This window comes from Microcebus murinus, chromosome 2, assembly GCF_040939455.1.
Source record: "Microcebus murinus isolate Inina chromosome 2, M.murinus_Inina_mat1.0, whole genome shotgun sequence".
Lineage (NCBI taxonomy): Eukaryota > Metazoa > Chordata > Mammalia > Primates > Cheirogaleidae > Microcebus > Microcebus murinus.
Genome location: NC_134105.1, coordinates 32886617 through 32905026, shown reverse-complemented (window position 1 = coordinate 32905026; position 18410 = coordinate 32886617).

Genomic DNA, 18410 nt, shown 5'->3' with positions numbered 1-18410 from the left:
GAATCATAATTATATTGGGAACAATAGTTTTGTTTATATGCCACACTAACTAGTATATAAACATATGTATGTACATATATGTATATGTGTGTATTTCTATACATATTCTTATCCAGCCGTGACTAGAAGGGTCACAACTTGGTATAGAGGAAAAAGCTTGTAAAGAGGCCAAAATTGTGAATGTTCTCACCACAAAGAAATGATAACTGTGTGATGTGATGAATATGCTAATTACTCTGATTCAGTCATTGCGTAAGGCCTACATGTATTATAACATCACATCGTAGGCCGGGTGCGGTGGTTCACGCCTGTTATCCTAGCACTCTGGGAGGCCAAGGCAGGCGGATTGCTCAAGGTCAGGAGTTTGAAACCAGCCTGAGCAAGAGCGAGACCCCATCTCTACTATAAAAATAGAAAGAAATTAATTGGCCAACTAATATATATATAGAAAAAATTAGCCGGGCATGGTGGTGCATGCCTGTAGTCCCAGCTACTCGGGAGGCTGAGGCAGCAGGATTGCTTGAGCCCAGGAGTTTGAGGTTGCTGTGAGCTAGGCTGATGTGATGGCACTCACTCTAGCCTGGGTGACAAAGCAAGACTCTGTCTCAAAAAAAAAAAAAAAAATCACATTGTACCCCATAAATATGTACATTATGTGTCAATTACAATAAATAAATAAATAAATAAATAAGAGAGGACAAAAGTCTCAAGAACCTGGAAGCACTTTGTTTATTCAAGTGCTGGCTGATAATTTCTTTTTTTGACGGTAAGATAAAAAAGGATACAGAGTAGTTATCACCTGGCAGGCAAACCAAAAAGCCTTCTTAGCTGACTGGTCAGTCTGGGGCAGAGATTAGGATCTCAAGTGAGCTTTCATTGGAATTGTTCTGTTTATCATAACTTACAGACGCTCTCCCAGGGTTTCCTGATATTATAAATTAAGAAGAAACAGGCCCTCTCAGAAGTCAGATTGTTTTTACCATAGCAAATATTTTCATCTCTTGGGCTCGGAACCCCCAGTCCCAAGGCTTGTGATAATGCCAATATTTGTAAGACACATTTTAGTGCATTTCAGAAAGTCATTTATTATGTCTGTTGCAGGAAATAGTGCTGGCTCATAAAATATGCTTGTTAATATTTACTTAAGTCAGTAAGTGAGAGGAAGCAGTTCCCTCTGTCCTTCTTCCCACAGCTGCTTTAATCAACCAGGATTCTGGTAGCTTCTACCCAATCACAGTGCAAAGCTGTGTTTCTTCTCCAGGGTGACGGGGCAGCTCAGGAGGCTGGGTGGGAGGTGGGCAGGTGAGGCAGCTTGAGTGGTGGGGCAGAGGGAAAGCAGGGAGCATGGCAGTGGAGGTGGAGACTGTGCGTTGGTGACGAGGGAATGGATGGAGAGAGGCGGAGCAGGGAGGACACGGGCCATGGAAGCAGGAAGGGGGCTAGCCACAATGGTGGGATCGAAATGCAGTGGGGACGAGGAGAGTGGATGTGGGTGGGGACAGGGACGAGACTGGAGTTAGAAGAGAAACTAAGGGGAATGGATGAGATAAGAAACAATGAGACGAAGATGGACGCACATGGGGTGAGGCCAGGGTGGGGAGAGGACCGTCTAGCTGACGATGGGGCTGACACCGGAGATGACACTGAACGTTTGCTTGGACAAATGGAGAAGGAGAGTGGGAAGAGATGTGAGTTACAGATGAATGGGATAGAAATGAGAATGGAATGAGAGGTGAGCCTGTTGCATGGGGCTTGGGGAAAAGATTCATTTAGTCCTTCATTCCCAAATATTTGGGGGCAGCAAGTGTGTGCCGGGCACTATTCTAAGTGCTAGGGATGCCGTAGTGAATAAGGCTAAGTACCTTCTCACGTGGAACTTACATTGTAGCAAGGAAGACAGAAAATAAACACACTTGTTATGGATAATTACGAGAAGGGCTACAGGCGAAAGCAACAGAGGACGGTGGATGGGGGACACCACTCTAGAAGGGTGGTCAGAAAAGACCCCAGAAAAGAACAGACACTGGGGCCGAGTAAAGTGAGCCAGGAAACTGTGCCAAGGCCTTAGGAAGAAGAGCTTCCCAGTGGGGCCACGGCCATGGAAGTCCTGTTCCTACCCAGGGCCAACCTCTGCTTGGGGAGTAGATCCCTTCCTCTCCCAACTCCTCAAGGATTCTGTTCTTGAAACATTTCTTTTCTCTTGCCTCATCAATGATTTCCGCTCTGTGGGTCAATCTCACAAATATACAGAAATAATCAGCTGTTATTTATTGCATCTTTTTTAAAAAAACTCTCATGACCCCAACTCTCCCTCCAGCTAGCATCCACCTTACTGCACCTTTTTACAGAAAAATTCCTTGAAAGAACTGTCTACCCAACCAACTCCAATCCTCTCTGCTGCTCTTTCTCTCTGGAACATGCTCTAATAAGCTTTTTTTTTTTTTTTTTTTTTTTTTTTTGAGACAGAGTCTTGCTTTGTTTTTTGAGACAGAGTCTTGCTTTGCCCAGGCTAGAGTGAGTGCCGAGGCGTCAGCCTAGCTCACAGCAACCTCAAACTCCTGGGCTCAGGCTATCCTGCTGCCTCAGCCTCCCTAGTAGCTGGGACTACAGGCATACGCCACCATGCCGGCTAATTTTTTCTATATATATTAGTTGGCCAATTAATTTCTTTCTATTTTTATAGTAGAGATGAGGTCTCGCTCTTGCTCAGGCTGGTCTCGAACTCCTGACCTCTAGCAATCTGCCCGCCTCGGCCTCCCAGAGTGGTAGGATTACAGGCGTGAGCCACCGCGCCCAGCCTCTAATAAGCTTTTGTCTATAGCGTTTCCTAAAGCTGCTCTTGTCAACATCATTGATGACCTCTTATTAAGTCAATTCTCAGACCTCTGCTTACTTGATTTTTGATGCAGTTGGCCACTTGCTCCTCTTTCAAACACTCGTTTCACCAGGCTCCCAGAATGCTCCCTTTTCCTGGTTTTCCTCCCCTGTGACCACCCTTTCCTTCCTGGGCTCCTCTCTCCAATGTCTTAATGCCAAAGATTCTTGGGCCTCTTCTATTATCTATCCACACTTACATCCTCAATGCTTATACCCTCTCTTATGGTTTTAAATTCCACCTACACACTGATGATTCACACATTTACAGCTCGAGCTCAGATCAGTGCCCTGAATCCAGACTCAGACACCTAATTGGGTTTCGAACTCCTGGGTTTTTTGTGGATTTTTTTTTGAGACAGAGTCTCACTCTGTTGTCCGGGCTAGAGTGCCCTGGTGTCAGCCTAGCTCACAGCAACCTCAGATTCCTGGGCTCAAGCAATTCTTCTGCCTCAGCCTCCCGAGTAGCTGGGACTACAGGCATGCGCCACCATGCCCAGCTAATTTTTTCTAGATATATTAGTTGGCCAATTAATTTCTTTCTATTTTTATAGTTAGAGGTAGGGTCTCGCTCTTGCTCAGGCTGGTTTTGAACTCCTGACCTCGAGCAATCCGCCCATCTTGGCCTCCCAGAGTGCTAGGATTACAGGCGTGAGCCACCACGCCCAGCCCTAATTGGGTTTCTAATGGGGATTTCCATCAACACGTGCCAAACTAGCTCTTTATCTTCCCACCCAAACTCTTTCTTCCCACTACCTTCCCTTCTCTCTTGGTGAAACTCATGACTTCCAGTCACTCTGGCAAACAAACAAAAAACTGGACTCTCTTCCCACACGTCCAAATCCATCAACAAGTCCTGTTGTATCTGTCTTCAAAATATGTTCAGAATCTCACCAATTCTCACTATATCCATCATCAGTACCCATGTCCAAGTCACCATCATCTCTTGCCTGGTCATTATTGTCCCAAAAAAAGAACAGTCAGAGGAGGAGGAGGAGGAGGAGGAGGAGGAGGAGGGAGAGCGCAGCCCAAGCAGCAGAGTGACGGGGCCGAGGGGAAGCTCCAGGTGGTTAAACACTATTGCAGCAGAGGGTGGGTGGCAGACAGCGAGGAGAGCCATGCTGAGGTGGGGTCTGGAGCCAGAATGTGGGAACCCTGGAATGCCACCCTGTAGAGCTTGGATTTATGCTGAGCCAACGAGGAACCATTGAAACTTCATCAGGTTGGCTTCAGCTTAGAAAATGGGTTGAGGAAGTAGAGACTGGAGGCTATTGCAGTGAGAGATGATGGTGACTTGGACTAGGGTGGTGGCCATGGAAATTCAAGACATCTAGGGTAGAGCCAACAAGACCTCGTAGTTGACTGTAGGTAGGAAGAGAAAGGTTTGAGCTTAGGGTTTACATGGATGGTGATGCTTCTCACTGAGATGGGGAACTCTCGAGAAGGAAGGTTTTATGGAGGGAGATGAGGAATCAATTTCCAACTTAGTGAATTTAAGTGCCTGAGAGTACACAGCTGGATAGACAGGTCTAGAAGTAGACGGGAACCAGGAGAGCTTTTCAGGGGTAGAGTTGCCTTCTGGTGAGAGGTTCGTAGCTGAGCATGAAATATGCCCTGGCTTTATCAACATGAAGGTCGTTGCTGACCTTAGGAGGAGCAGTTAGGACATGGTGGTGTTGAAGATCCCACAGTGGGCTGAAGATCAGGAGGCCAGGTGGCAGGATCACTTGAGCCCAGGAGTTCAAGGCTGCAGAGTGTGATGATAATGCCTGTGAATTGCCCTGCACTCCAGCCTGGGCAACATAGCAAGACCCCTGTTGTCTCTAAAATAATTTTTAAAAATAACATAAAATGTATATGAATGTTAAAATTCAAATAAACGCCTTCTAAATTATTTTAATTGCAGTTAATTTCATTGTAAATTTTCATTTAAAGCAACTTTTTTTCCTATTCAGTAATGCTTATTAATTGTGTTGTCCTTTGCTGGCACATGAGGTGTGTGCCTGGTTTGTCTATTTGGTAACCCTGCAGGGTCTGGCTCTGATAAGACTCAGGACAACAGAGAAGTGAGGAGGAGGGGCTGGGTATTTGGTGGAAGGCAATTTAGGGGCTTTTATTCTTTCAAAGTATGGAGGGTTTAGCGTGTTTCTAGTCTGCAGACAGGAACCAATTGAGACTTAGAGGCTAAAGTGCAAGAAAGAAGCACTAATCAACCAAACAAGAGGGTCAGGTGAGAGGGATCCGGGGCACAGGAGGGACAGGCTGAGGGTGGGGACTCCAGGTCCTGCCCTTCCCCATCCAGAGCCATTAGAGGTGAAAGATACCCGCTGACCACAGTGGCCACAGCTGCGAGGGAGCAAGGGGTGCCAGGTCTGAAGGAAAGGACAGGCACCTGCCAAGGCTGGGTAGCTGCCAAGGCTGTGCAAGAGCTGGGGAAAGAGGGGGGAAGTCGGCACGTGGAACCCTGAGACGTGGAGCCCTGACCCAGATCACAAGATGCCTTCTGACCCAAGCAGCTAGGGGGACAAATAGACTCAGCCTTTCCTGTGGCACCTCCCAAGGTGAGCACTACAGGGAAAGAAAGACGGTCAGACGGGGCAGACCCCTCTGAGCCACCTCACCCCACCTCACCAAGATGTCCCCAGTCTACCTGCTGGCAGCAGGTAAGGGCTGGAAGACCCTTGTCCTGCAAGTCTCCCACCCACACCGGCCTCAGCCTCTGCGTTTCTGCCACTAGGGCTGCAGGCTTCGACTTCCCCTGGGAGTGATCATGAAGACACGTTTCTGTGGGAGGGGCGGGTGCTGACCCCAAGAGCAGGGCATGTGGCGGGGAGGGGGGGGTGTGCAGAAAGCACAGGTGGGAGAGGTGAGGCCACGTGGTTAGGGATGCCACCAGTGGTGGCCCCAGAAGTCTCTGTGGAAGGGTGTAGGGTGGCGATTGTGGTGGAAAGGGGGATGGGCCGGGGACACACTGTTTTACTCAGATGGAGCAATTCCCGGATGGCTTGGGTGAGAACAGGAAAGTATATGGAATGTCTAAATCCTCCACAAGCCTCCTGTTGACGCCACTCTTGGAGAAAACAACTTTCAGGACTCCAGGTTGTGGCCCTGGAGAATCGTGCTGGCAGAGCAGGGGTTAAGGCCTTCTGTGAGGCCAGAATGTTCCACTCCAGACCCAGGAGGCAGCTTGGGAAAAGCTGCCCATCACCCAATGAATCAGACACCACGTTGAATCCAGCACCCACAGAGCTTGAGGTCAAGGCCAAGGCCAAGCGGGGAGGGGGAGGAGGCTGCTGAGAGAGGAGCCTGGTTCTCTCTGCCTGAGGAGCGGGGAGGGCGACCCAGCGGCACTGGGGGTGGGGGCGGCCCCAGGAACTCTCCCACCCACCCACCCCACTCCCAGCCAACTAACAGGGCTCTCAAGAGGAGGCACTCGGGACTCAAGAGAATGAGTAGTGGAGGGAAGGGTTTGGCCTCTCCTTCCGAAGTCCAGATGGAGAAGAGAGTTCAATGGTCCTGAGGCTAAGCCCCCTTGGTCTCAAAGACCCCAGGCTGTGCTTCCCTGGTACACAGGATGCACAGACCCTCCCAGCCTCTGTTGCCCCCACCTGATCCTGATCTGGTCCCTGAGGTCAGGCCAGCCTTGTGTCTTTGTGCCACAGCTGCTGCTCTGCCCTGCTCAGTGCACCCAGCCCCAGGCTATATCCTCAGCTAATGTGATCAGCTCTCCTGGAGGTTCTGCACCGCCCTGGAGTAGAAAGGAGCATCCCTCTGGCCTCAAACAGGAACCAGCTCTTTGGTGCAATTTGCACTCCAAGGCTCCCTGCAGGTCCAGGTTGAAGACAGTCTCCAGATGATTCCACATCTTTGCTTAGCTTTCTTCCTCTGTCCTATCCTGCTTCTCTCCTTTCTCTTCTCCTGAGAGCATTCCTCCCATAAATTCCTGGAACAAGAAGTCTCCATGTCAGGCTCTGTCCTGGGAAACCTGACCTAAGACAGCCTGTGTCACTCATAACCAGCATCACCCAAAATGCCATTGCAGCCACAATACATTATATCTCAAAATTCAGCTTTATCTGGTACCTAATCCCCTGTAATAAATCCCTTTCTGTTTAAACTGAGTATTACAGATTCTGTTGTCTGCAACCAAGAACCTCGACCAATATGAAGATTCACACCAGAAATGGTTGCAGCAACTAGCACACGAGGGAGTGGGATTGAGATTATTAATAGTTGACCGAGGACTGGGATTATTAATAATTGTCTGAGCCAGTTGGGTTTAAAGGCAATGATAATCCTGATATTAACAGCATTAGAGGATGAGACAGTGAGGACTATTTATTTATTGGGTGGTTGGTTGGTTTTTAAAATAATGTATAAACAACCCATGAGCTCAACACTCATCCCAAGAGTTGAACATTGTCAATAACTTAGGTCTACCCATGTCTCCCCAAAGAGGTAACCACTGTCTGAGGATGCTAATGCATATGTAGATGCCTAAATAAGATATTGTCTTATTTGTTTTTGATCTTTATGGAATCAGTAGCCTTTGAGACTTGCTTTTTCACTCAAAATTATAATACTAAGATGTAACTGTTGAGACATGTAAAGGAGTATCATTCATTTTCACTGCTGTGCAATATTCTACGTGTGAGACTACACCCTGATCTACCCATTCTGTGGGCCATGGGCATTTGAATTGCTACATTTTTGTGAATCTTACATACAGTGCTACTGGCAGCATTCCTGAGGGATAGCTTCTGATGGCCATGTGCAAGATGGCCATGTGTATATCCCCAATCTTGGGGACATACCTAAACATTGAATTTCTGGGTATGTGATTGTTCAATAATATAAGACAATGTCAAATTGTTTTTTCCAAAGTGGCTGTTCAATTTGCACATCCACAATGTGTAAGAGATCTCACTGACCAACATTCTCTTCTGAAAGTATTATCATACTTCTTAATTTTGATCATTGAATGAATGCAAATGATATCTCATTCTGGTCTTAATTTAAATGTCCCTCATTATTAATAAAGTTGAGCATTTTAAATCAATTGATTGACCATACACATTTCCTTTTCTGAGAATAACTTTTGCTAATTTTTCTATTTAATTACCTCTCTTTTTCTTACTATTTTGTAGGGACTATTTATATATACTAGATATTAATCCTGCATTGGTTATATGTGTTATAAATATCTCTTCCTTTGCTTGTGGCTTGTATTTTTATTTTTTCTAAGGAGTAATAAATAAACAGAAATAATATAGCTATTAAAGTGTTTTTTAAAAATGTTTTATAGAGATGGGGGTCTCACTATGTTGCTCAAGCTGACCTCAAACTCCTGGCCTCCTGCAAACATCTAAAAAATGCTCAACATCTCTAATCATTAGAGAAATGCAAATCAAAATGACAATGAGGCCGGGCACAGTGGCTCACGCCTGTAATCCTAGCACTTGGGAGGCCGAGGTGGGGGGATTGCTCAAGGTCAGGAGTTCAAAACCAGCCTGAGCAAGAGCGAGATCCCATCTCTACTATAAATAGAAAGAAATTAATTGGCTAACTATATATATATATATATATATATATATATATAAATTAGCCTGGCATGGTGGCACACACCTGTAGTCCCAGGTACTCTGGAGGCTGAGGCAGGAGGATCGCTTGAGCCCAGGAATTTGAGGTTGCTGTGAGGCTAAGCTAACACCATGGCACTGTAGCCCAGGCAACAGAAGTGAGATTGTCTCAAAAAAAAAAAAAAAAAAACCACAATGAGATATCATTTCACCCCAGTGAGATTGGCCTCTATCAAAAATCCCAAAACAGGCCGGGCGTGGTGGCTCACGCCTGTAATCCTAGCTCTCTGAGAGGCCGAGGCGGGCGGATTGCTCAAGGTCAGGAGTTCAAAACCAGCCTGAGCAAGAGCGAGACCCCGTCTCTACTATAAATAGAAAGAAATTAATTGGCCAACTGATATGTATATAAAAAAAAAATTAGCCGGGCATGGTGGCGCATGCCTGTAGTCCCAGCTACTCGGGAGGCTGAGGCAGAAGGATCGCTCGAGCCCAGGAGTTTGAGGTTGCTGTGAGCTAGGCTGACGCCACGGCACTCACTCTAGCCTGGACAACAAAGCGAGACTCTGTCTCAAAAAAAAAAAAAAAAAAAAAAAAATCCCAAAACATCAAATGCTGGCGAGGATGCAGAGAGACAGGAACAGTCTTACACTGTTGGTGGGACTGCAAATTAATGCAACCTCTGTGGAAAAGAATTTGGAGGTACCTCAAAGAGCTAAAAATAGAAATACCATTCAATCCGGTAATAGTACTATTAGGCATCTACCCAGAAGAGCAAAAGACATTCTATAATAAAGACATCTGCACCCGAATGTTTATGGCAGCACAATTCACTATTGCAAGGATGAGGAAACAACCTAAATGCCCATCAATTCCTGAGTGGATTATTAAACTTTGGTATATGTATACAATGGAATATTACTCAATTACAAAAAATGACAGTGATCTAGCACCTCTTATATTTTCCTGGATTGACTTTGAGCCCATTATCCGAAGTGAGGTAACACAAGATCGGAAGAATAGGCTCCACATGTACTCGCCATCAAATTGGTACTGACTGATTTAAGCTATGGTGTTCACGTGGTGGTAATATTCTCCAGGGATGGGGGGGTTGGTGGGGGTAAACTCACAACTAAAGGACACGGTGAGCATTGGGGGGGGGGAAGGCATGCATCTAACCCTAGCTAGGGAGAGGCAATGATATAACATGTAACCAAACTGTTTGTACCCTTACAATATCCTGAAATTAAAAAACAAAACAAAACAAAAACTCCTGGCCTCAAGCAGTCCTCCTGCCTTATCCTTCCAAAGTGCTAGGATTACAGGTGTGAGCCACCTGTGCCCAGTCCAAGGATTATTTTGATTCATGTTATAAATACTATTGTACCAAATAATTCACATGATATGATCACTAGTATTCTGATTTTTACTGTATAAATTGTTATAAACATTTCTCAACTTTATTTATTTATTTATTTATTTATTTGAGACAGAGTCTCACTTTGTTGCCCAGGCTAGAGTTAGTGCCGTGGCGTCAGCCTAGCTCACAGCAACCTCAAATTCCTGGGCTCAAGCAATCCTCCTGCCTCAGCCTCCCGAGTAGCTGGGACTAGAGGCACGCACCATCATGCCCGGCTAATTTTTTCTATATATATTAGTTGGCCAGTTAATTTCTTTCTATTTATAGTAGAGACGGGGGTCTCGCTCTTGCTCAGGCTGGTTTCGAACTCCTGACCTCGGGCAATCCACCCGCCTCGGCCTCCCAGAGTGCTAGGATTACAGGCATGAGCCACCGTGCCCGGCCCATTTCTTAACTTTAAAACCATAAAACCTCCTTCCTAAAGAGGCCTAGTTAATATATTCTCTTAAAAATTGCCATTAACTTTCAGTCTATTTTCATATTTAATTATTTCAAAGTTCATAGTTAATATTTTTATGCACATAATTAGCAGTTTTCAAATAATTTATTATAGCATTTTACACATGAAATATGAAATATACATTTATACTTCCACAGACTAATAGAATTTCAGCATATAAAGAGCAAAGAAGGACATTTTCACAAAGTAACATTTTGAATGGTTACCTATATTTGAAGATGAATATTCAGATATTATAATAGCAGTAAGTCCAAATAACATGGCTTGCTTGGTTTACTGATCTACTGTTATATTGATCGAATATGATGGAAATCTATACAATCATGACTATGAATCACACAGAAGTTCAGAGATGTCAGGAATAATATTAAAGTAGGGATTTGGCTACCTAACCTTCCAAGGGCTGGGGCCAAAGGCACAGTCAAATAGCTGACATAAGCCAAATGCCATGCCTGCAGCTAAACTTTGGTGAATCCCTAATATTAAATTATTATACATTCTACATCATAAAATTAAGTATATCTATCCTTCTCTACATATTTGCACAGAAAGTGTCTAGAATGATGATCAACAAATGCTGAAGATAATTGTTTTGGGGTAATGCCATTCGGGGCAGTTAAAAAAACTTTTTAGTGCTTTCTGCATTAATTATTATGACAACCATATGTCTTCTTATGAGAATTTAGTTAAGAATCTTTCCACAATCACAATATCAATAATTGGATATCCATAACAATAAATTTTACTGGTTTTGTTGCTGTTTGCTCTATTTAGCATATCATGCCTTCCTTGTTTTCGAGCTAACTTATTTATTTTTTCACTTGGCTAATGTACTTCCTCTGGTAGTTATTTTAGAGAGGACACATGGGCAGCTGTGCTGATATTCTCCATTTGTCCCTTTTCCCCCTTTTGGTCTGCTTTCTCCACCTTTTTCCATCCTGATGTGTGCCCTGCCCCTACCCCACTAACCTTTATGAATTGCACCAATCATCAATAGTCATTGCTTCCTTCTTTTTTTTTTATTTTTATTATTTAAGACCTTTATTAATAGGTGCTTGCAGTTTGTTGACTTTCTTCAAAAAATCAAGTTTGTGACATTGCTTCCTTCTTAACAGCATCTACTCCCAAATTAGCTCCTGCTTCCCTGTTCTGTTCTCAAAATCATCCAACACAAGCCCAAACCCAAGCTCCCTCACTGAGATGGTCCCAATTTTCCTCTGGGATGCATTCTTTCTGCTGCAGTGAGCCAGATCGATCTAATTTCTATTAACCACAAGTATGTTCCTAATGATCTTTTTGCTGGTAGCTTCTGACATACTATGCAAACTCATTTTTCCTGAAGCTATGGCGGAAGAAAAGAAAATTGCAAGTAAAAAGTAGAGTTTTATCATTCTCAAGCTGGGTCTAAACCCCATAAGCAAAGAGTCAGAATATATCTAAGTGATTATTCCTTAAAAAAAAAAAAAAAAAAAAAAAAGTAGCAGCTGCCCAAACCTTATAATTAATGATTTCTGGAACAGCCTAAATGAAAAGTGCTCCCAAATATTAGAGAAGAAATAGCTAGCTTGGTTTCTTACAACATGCCTATGAACAATGGTATTTCCATGTTACACTGCAATGTCAACTAATTATAGAAAAAAGGCTTTGGCTACACCTGATATTAGGATCTGACTAGTCACATCACTCTTAATAACTGGCAGCTATATGATTTTCTCACATTTTATTGGAGTATAATTTAGGTACAGTAAAATGTAAAAATCCATTTTGTTTTATTTATTCTATTTTATTTTTTTTACTTGTCACTATACAAACAAGGAAAATCAATTTTAAATACATATACTTCCATGTACTCACCACCCAGATCAAGAGTAAAACAATTCCAGCAATCCGGAAGACTATCTCTTATTCCCTGTAAATTAGTGCCACTCTCATGCACAACTCCTACCTGGCCTTATCACTGTGGATTAGTAGTGCCAGTTTTCAAACTTCATATAATTCCAGTCATACAGTGTGTATTCTTTTGTGTCTGAATTTTTTCAATCAAAATTATGCGAGGCTCACCATGTTGTTTTATTATAAATATTTTGTTCTTTATTATTGCCACATATAATAATACTCTTTATTATTGCCATGTATAATAACATTCCATTTTATGAATATAGCACATTGTATCTACCCATTCTCTTGTTGATGAACACTTGTGTTGGTTTCAGTGCAAGCTATCATGAAGAAAGCTAATATGAACATTCTCCTACCTCCTTTCTGGTAGACAGAAGCACCCATTTCTGTTGAAGATATATTCAGGAATAGAATCTGGTCATAGAATGTTTAGCTTTAGTATGTACTGCTGAAGTTTTCCAAAGTGGTCGTACCAGTTTATGTGGAAGAGGGTCCTGGGTTTTCCTCATCCTTCATGTTGAGATATATGATTTTTAAAAGACTTTAAAATAATGTCTTTTCATTTTTAAATTTGGGTTTCTTTTGGATCTATAGATGTAGATATTAATATAGGTATAATATAAAATAAGAGATTGACTACTTAAAATTTGATCTTACTAAAAAATAATTCCTCTATATTCTGTCTTACTTAGAGTTAAAAATTCATTCAATTAAAATTTCAATCATTTTTCTTGGGGAAAAATGACGGAAAATACCAAGTGTGGGAACGCACGTGGTGGTTTTGATGACAATGAGTATTGGCAGTGATGTGCTGATAACTATTTTTCATTTTATTTTATTTTATTTTATTTTATTTTTAAGACAGAGTCTCATTCTGTAGCCCGAGCTAGAGTGCAATGTCATCATCATAGCTCACTGCAACCTCAAACTCCTGGGCTTAAGTGATCCTCAGTCTCAGCCTCCCGAGTAGCTGGGACTACAGGCTCGTGCCACTGCTCCTGGCTAAATTTTTATTCTATTTTTAGACAAGGGTCTTGCTCTTGCTTAAGCTGATCTCAAACTCCTGAGCTCAAGTTGTCCTCCCACTTCAGCCTCCAAGAGTGCTAGAATTACAGGAATGAGCCCTGCGCTCAGCCCAGCTAATAACTATTTAACAACTGGCTATCTAAGAAAGCAAGCAAGCCTGATTTGTAAAAGTTACCAATTTCTGTGGTGTAAATACTTTTACCATGGCTGAACTCTCACACATTGCTGGTGGGAGCGTAAATTGATATAATCACTTAATAAAACCATTTGATGATATCTTCTGTTGAACATATATGTATATGTTAGAAATTCTACTCCTAGCTCTGTGCACCGAAAAATACACGTTATTTGTAATAGTCAAAAATTGGAAAACTAAAATGGATAAATTGTTGTATATTCATGCAATGGAATACTATACCACAATGGAAATGAACAAGTTGCTACTTTACATAACAACATAGATAAAACTGACATATACCAAAGAATATATACTGTGTAATTCTAACTGTATGAAGTTCAAAAGCATGCAAAATTCCTCTATGCAGCTAGAAGTCAGGCTAATGCTTATCTTGGGGAGGACAGATAGGGTAGTGATTAGGAGGTAGCACGGGGGGGGGACATCTTTACTAGATGATTATTGTTATGGACTGAATGTCATGCCCCCCCTAATTCATATGTTGAGGCCCTAATCTCCAATGTAATGGTATTAGGAGGTGAGGCTAGTGGGAAGTAATTAGGTTTAGATGTGGTTGTGACGGTGGGGCCCTCATGATGGGATTAGTGCCCTTCTAAGAAGAGACCAGAGAGCTTGCTCACTCACTCTGTTTGCCAATTAAAGACACAGTGATATCTTCCACTGCTCACAAAAAAAAAAAAAAAAAAAAAAAAAGACACAGTGAGAAAGTGACTGTCTGTAAGCTAGAAAGAGAGCCCTCACCAGAACCCAATCCTGCCACCACCTTGATTTTGGACTTTCCAGCCTCTGGAACTTCGAGAAACAAATGTCTGTTGTTTAAGTCACCCAGTTGATGGTATTTTACTGTAACAGCCCCAGCGGACTAAGATATTCATGATTACACAGACGTGTTCTAGTTGTGATGATGCATTAAGCTATATACTTATGATGATTGCATTTTTCTGCTTGAATGATTTACTTCAATAAAAAGTTTATTAAACTAATATGTTCATGTATTATGTGCACACACAAAAACAAAACACTTATCATTATCAGAATAAATCAACTTTTCAACATCTCTAATTTGAAGATAAATCTTACTGTGTTCATAAATTAAACAGATTATACCTTGGCTGAACACACCAACAATTTCACCAAGAAAAATTTAGATTAATGATAAAGCAATTCATTTATGTACTTAGAATAAATCACCCAAGCAAAAAGAATACTCTCTAAATCCCCACATACTAATTTTTTTTTTTTTTTTTTTAGACAGAGTCTCATTCTGCTGCCCGGGCTAGAGTGCCATGGTGTCAGCCTAGCTCACAGCAACCTCAAACTCCTGGGCTCAAGCAATCCTCCTGCCTCAGCCTCCTGAGTAGCTGGGACTACAGTCATGCACCACCATGCCCGGCTAATTTTTTCTCTATATATATTTTAGTTGGCCAATCAATTTCTTTCTATTGCTAGTAGAGATGGGGTCTTGCTCTTGTTCATGCTGGTTTCAAACTCCTGACCTTGAGCATTCCGTCCATCTCAGCCTCCCAGAGTGTTAGGATTACAGGCGTGAGCCACCACGTCTGGCCCACATACTAATTTTTAACCAACTAGCCCTAAATCCAATCATATCAACAAAGGGCTCAGGCTTAAAACACGAAGGGTGTGGAAACTTCTCAGAAGAAGAAATAGTTATACCCACACTTTGAGACAAAAACATTCACCATTAAGAAGAAAGCTCTGGGCCGGGCACAGTGACTCACACCTGTAATCCTAGCACTCTGGGAGGCCAAGGCAGGCGGATTGCTCGAGGTCAGGAGTTCAAAACCAGCCTGAGCAAGAGCAAAACCCCGTCTCTACTATAAGTAGAAAAAAATTAATTGGCCAACTAATATATATAGAAAAATTAGCTGGGCATGGTGGCACATGCCTGTAGTCCCAGCTACTTGGGAGGCTGAGGCAGCAGGATCGCTTGAGCCCAGGAGTTTGAGGTTGCTGTGAGCTAGGCTGACGCCACGGCACTCACTCTAGCCTGGGCAACAAAGCGAGACTCTGTCTCAAAAAAAAAGAAAAAGAAGAAGAAAGCTCTAACTCATCTGTTCTTATCTTCCTTCCCTTAAAATCCTTTTATTTCCCCACTCTGACAAAAACGTCCTTCTATCTCACTGTGGGCACAACGTCTGTGGGCCCCCCGTCTGTTCCGGGGGAACCGAGGGCGTCAGTGGAATCAGAGCGTTTCTCAGCGGAACTGGCCCCAGGGTCGCCAGGCACACATCCAGCGCTGCCCAGAAAGTCACTGGCCAGGCCTGCCTTTCTTATTGAAGTCACCTTACTGAGACTGCTTGAAGAGAGGAAGAAAGTTTCTGTCTCCACAGCCTTTGGTTTTCTAATTTTTTTAACCTCCCCGGGCCATTGCCATCAGCTGCTCCCACATTTTGCTTCTGCAGCCATTTCGCTGACTCCTGCCTGGTGAAGTTAGGAGAAGCCACACGGCCTCCAACATACACACGTACACTGTGTTCTCTTGTGGGCCTGCTTTCCAACCGCCCTGGATTGGATGCCAATCCCCTGGTAAATAATCCATCTGCCTCATGCAAAAACGATTGTGTAAATTCACAAAGTGTCCACTAGAGGATACTATAATCCCACTTCTAACGCCAAACTGTTGCAGCATGGCCTCTGTGAATTCCCAAGGGAATGAATCTTCCTTTTCCTATCTAATCTACCCATGTTTCCATCTGATTATTCCTTATACTAGCCAGCTAGGAAGGAAATAGGTGACATAAATAAGGAAGAAGCACCGCTACCCAACCCCTGGTCCCAGAGCAGGATAACTTCATGATCTAGGCATTTTTTCCCCCAAGATGGTTGTGACCAATGGCAGAAGTTATTAGTGAAGTTGATTCGACTGTGCTGGATCCCGGGCAGTGCTCCAGGGAAAGCCAAGGGTTGAGTTGGGTCTTGGGTCACCATCCAAACCTCAAGGATTTGTCAACCACGGCCACCTCATCCCATGTCTAGGCTGGGACTTATCTAGACCTAGTTCTCCTCCTCATCACCACCACCTGTCCTCCTCCTCCCTCCCCGCCCTACCACACCTCACCCCAGGACCAGCTCTTATTGTTTTTTTCTCCCCAAGGTTGTTAGATCAAAAGTCACAACTAATCTCTTCTCAGCCCACTCAGAGGGACGAATGGTTTAATGCTTTAAGCACAATGGTTTTATCTTAGAAAAACAAAAATGAGCAACACTTTGTAATGAAAACATTTCTATGACCAAGGCGCGCTAGCTAATACAACATTATTTCTTGCTGTACATTTTTAAATCAAAACTGGCATAGCTAAACATAAATATTTTCAAAGAGGTAGGAGGTGGCTGTAGCCTAGTGTATGCGAGTGCATGTTTTTAAGTCAGGCTGCCTCACATTAAATTCTAGGTTTGCTATTTTCTAGCCGCATGGACTTGGACAAGTTACTTAATCTCTGCACATTGGTTTCCTTAGCTGTTAAAATGAGATAAGTAATAGTATCTATTTCATAGGGTTGTTGTGAAGATTCGATGAGTTAATATATATGAAAGCGATTAGAACTGACTTGGTCCTAGTAAGCACCCAATAAATGTTGCCTACTATTATTAGTACTATAATCGTTTGCCAAACCTTATGGAAAATTCCTCATACACAGGCTGACACCTGTTTTATTTGTCTTATATTCCAAGGTAAGCTCATCCTAAATAGAATATTAAGAATATTCTACATGCATCAAGACTGGGTGACAATGAATTATCTGAGGAGTGTCTGGATGGCACAAATCTGTGCCATTAGCTAGGGATGACAGTGCTGAGAGAGCATCGTAAATGACAGTGAGAGACACACAGTCTAGATGAAAATGGGCTCAGGGTTAAACTGAGGTTAAAATAGTTTGGGGATAACACTGGGTTGTGTGTGAAAGTGTGTTGAGAAAGAATGTGAGTGAAATAGGGTTGTGGGTAAGACAAGGTCTGGATAAAACCAAGATTTTTGTGACAATGGTGTTGGGCAGTGATGTGCTGGCAACTGTTTAACTATTGTCTCTTCAAGAAAAAAATAAGAAAAGAAACTCTGATTTGTAGCATTTCCAAATTCAGTGATGTAAATACTCCCATCGTGGTGATTTCAAGCTACCAACATGATATGTCACGATGAGCCACTGGGGAAGGTTCGGAGGAAAAGAAGAGAGTCTGGGGTTGAGCTTCGAGCAACCCAGCACTTCCAGGCTTGGTAGAAAAGGAAAAGTCACTGAAGGAGACAGAAGTTGCTGCCAGAGGAGAAGGAGGAAAATCGGAAGACTGTGTTGCCAAAAAGTTAGTGAAGGGAGGGAGTGGTCAAGAGAGATGAATATTTCTGGGAGGTTGACAGATTAGCTCAGGAAGCCTCCTGCAACACGGTGTCACCTGTAACCCTTGTGATCAGATGCTGTGCCAACCCAGGTCCACCCGCAACCCCCGCGTAGGGACATCTGTCATCCTCGCCACCCAGCTGCCTTTGTCCTGGCAACAGCAGCCCCTCTCCAGCCAGGTGGCTCTGATCTCAATCCTGAAGCTCTGGGTGATCACGTGACCCCAGCCCCGCCAAGCCCGTCCTCCGGGATTTATAAACACGGTACAGTACAGTAGAGAAAAAGCTTCTCTCCTTTCCTCTGATATCACTAAACCGACATAAGACTGGAGCTGCCTTTGGCAATGGAAAAAGCCTGTCTGCAGTAGAAGCCAAAAGGAGAAAGGCAGAGAATGTCCGAGCCCCTCCATCCACGTCCACTCTTGTTCTTTCCAGGTACGAGTCGGTGAACAGCGCTGGCTATGCGCCAGGCACTACTTTAAACACTTTGCCAGTATTGGCTCAGTACTCCCAGTCTCCTCAGACGGCTGCTGCGTGGGTGTCCCCTGTGAGAGACGCACAGATGCGCCCTGGGCTACAGGTGCGCGAGTCAGAGTCAGGTCTACGTT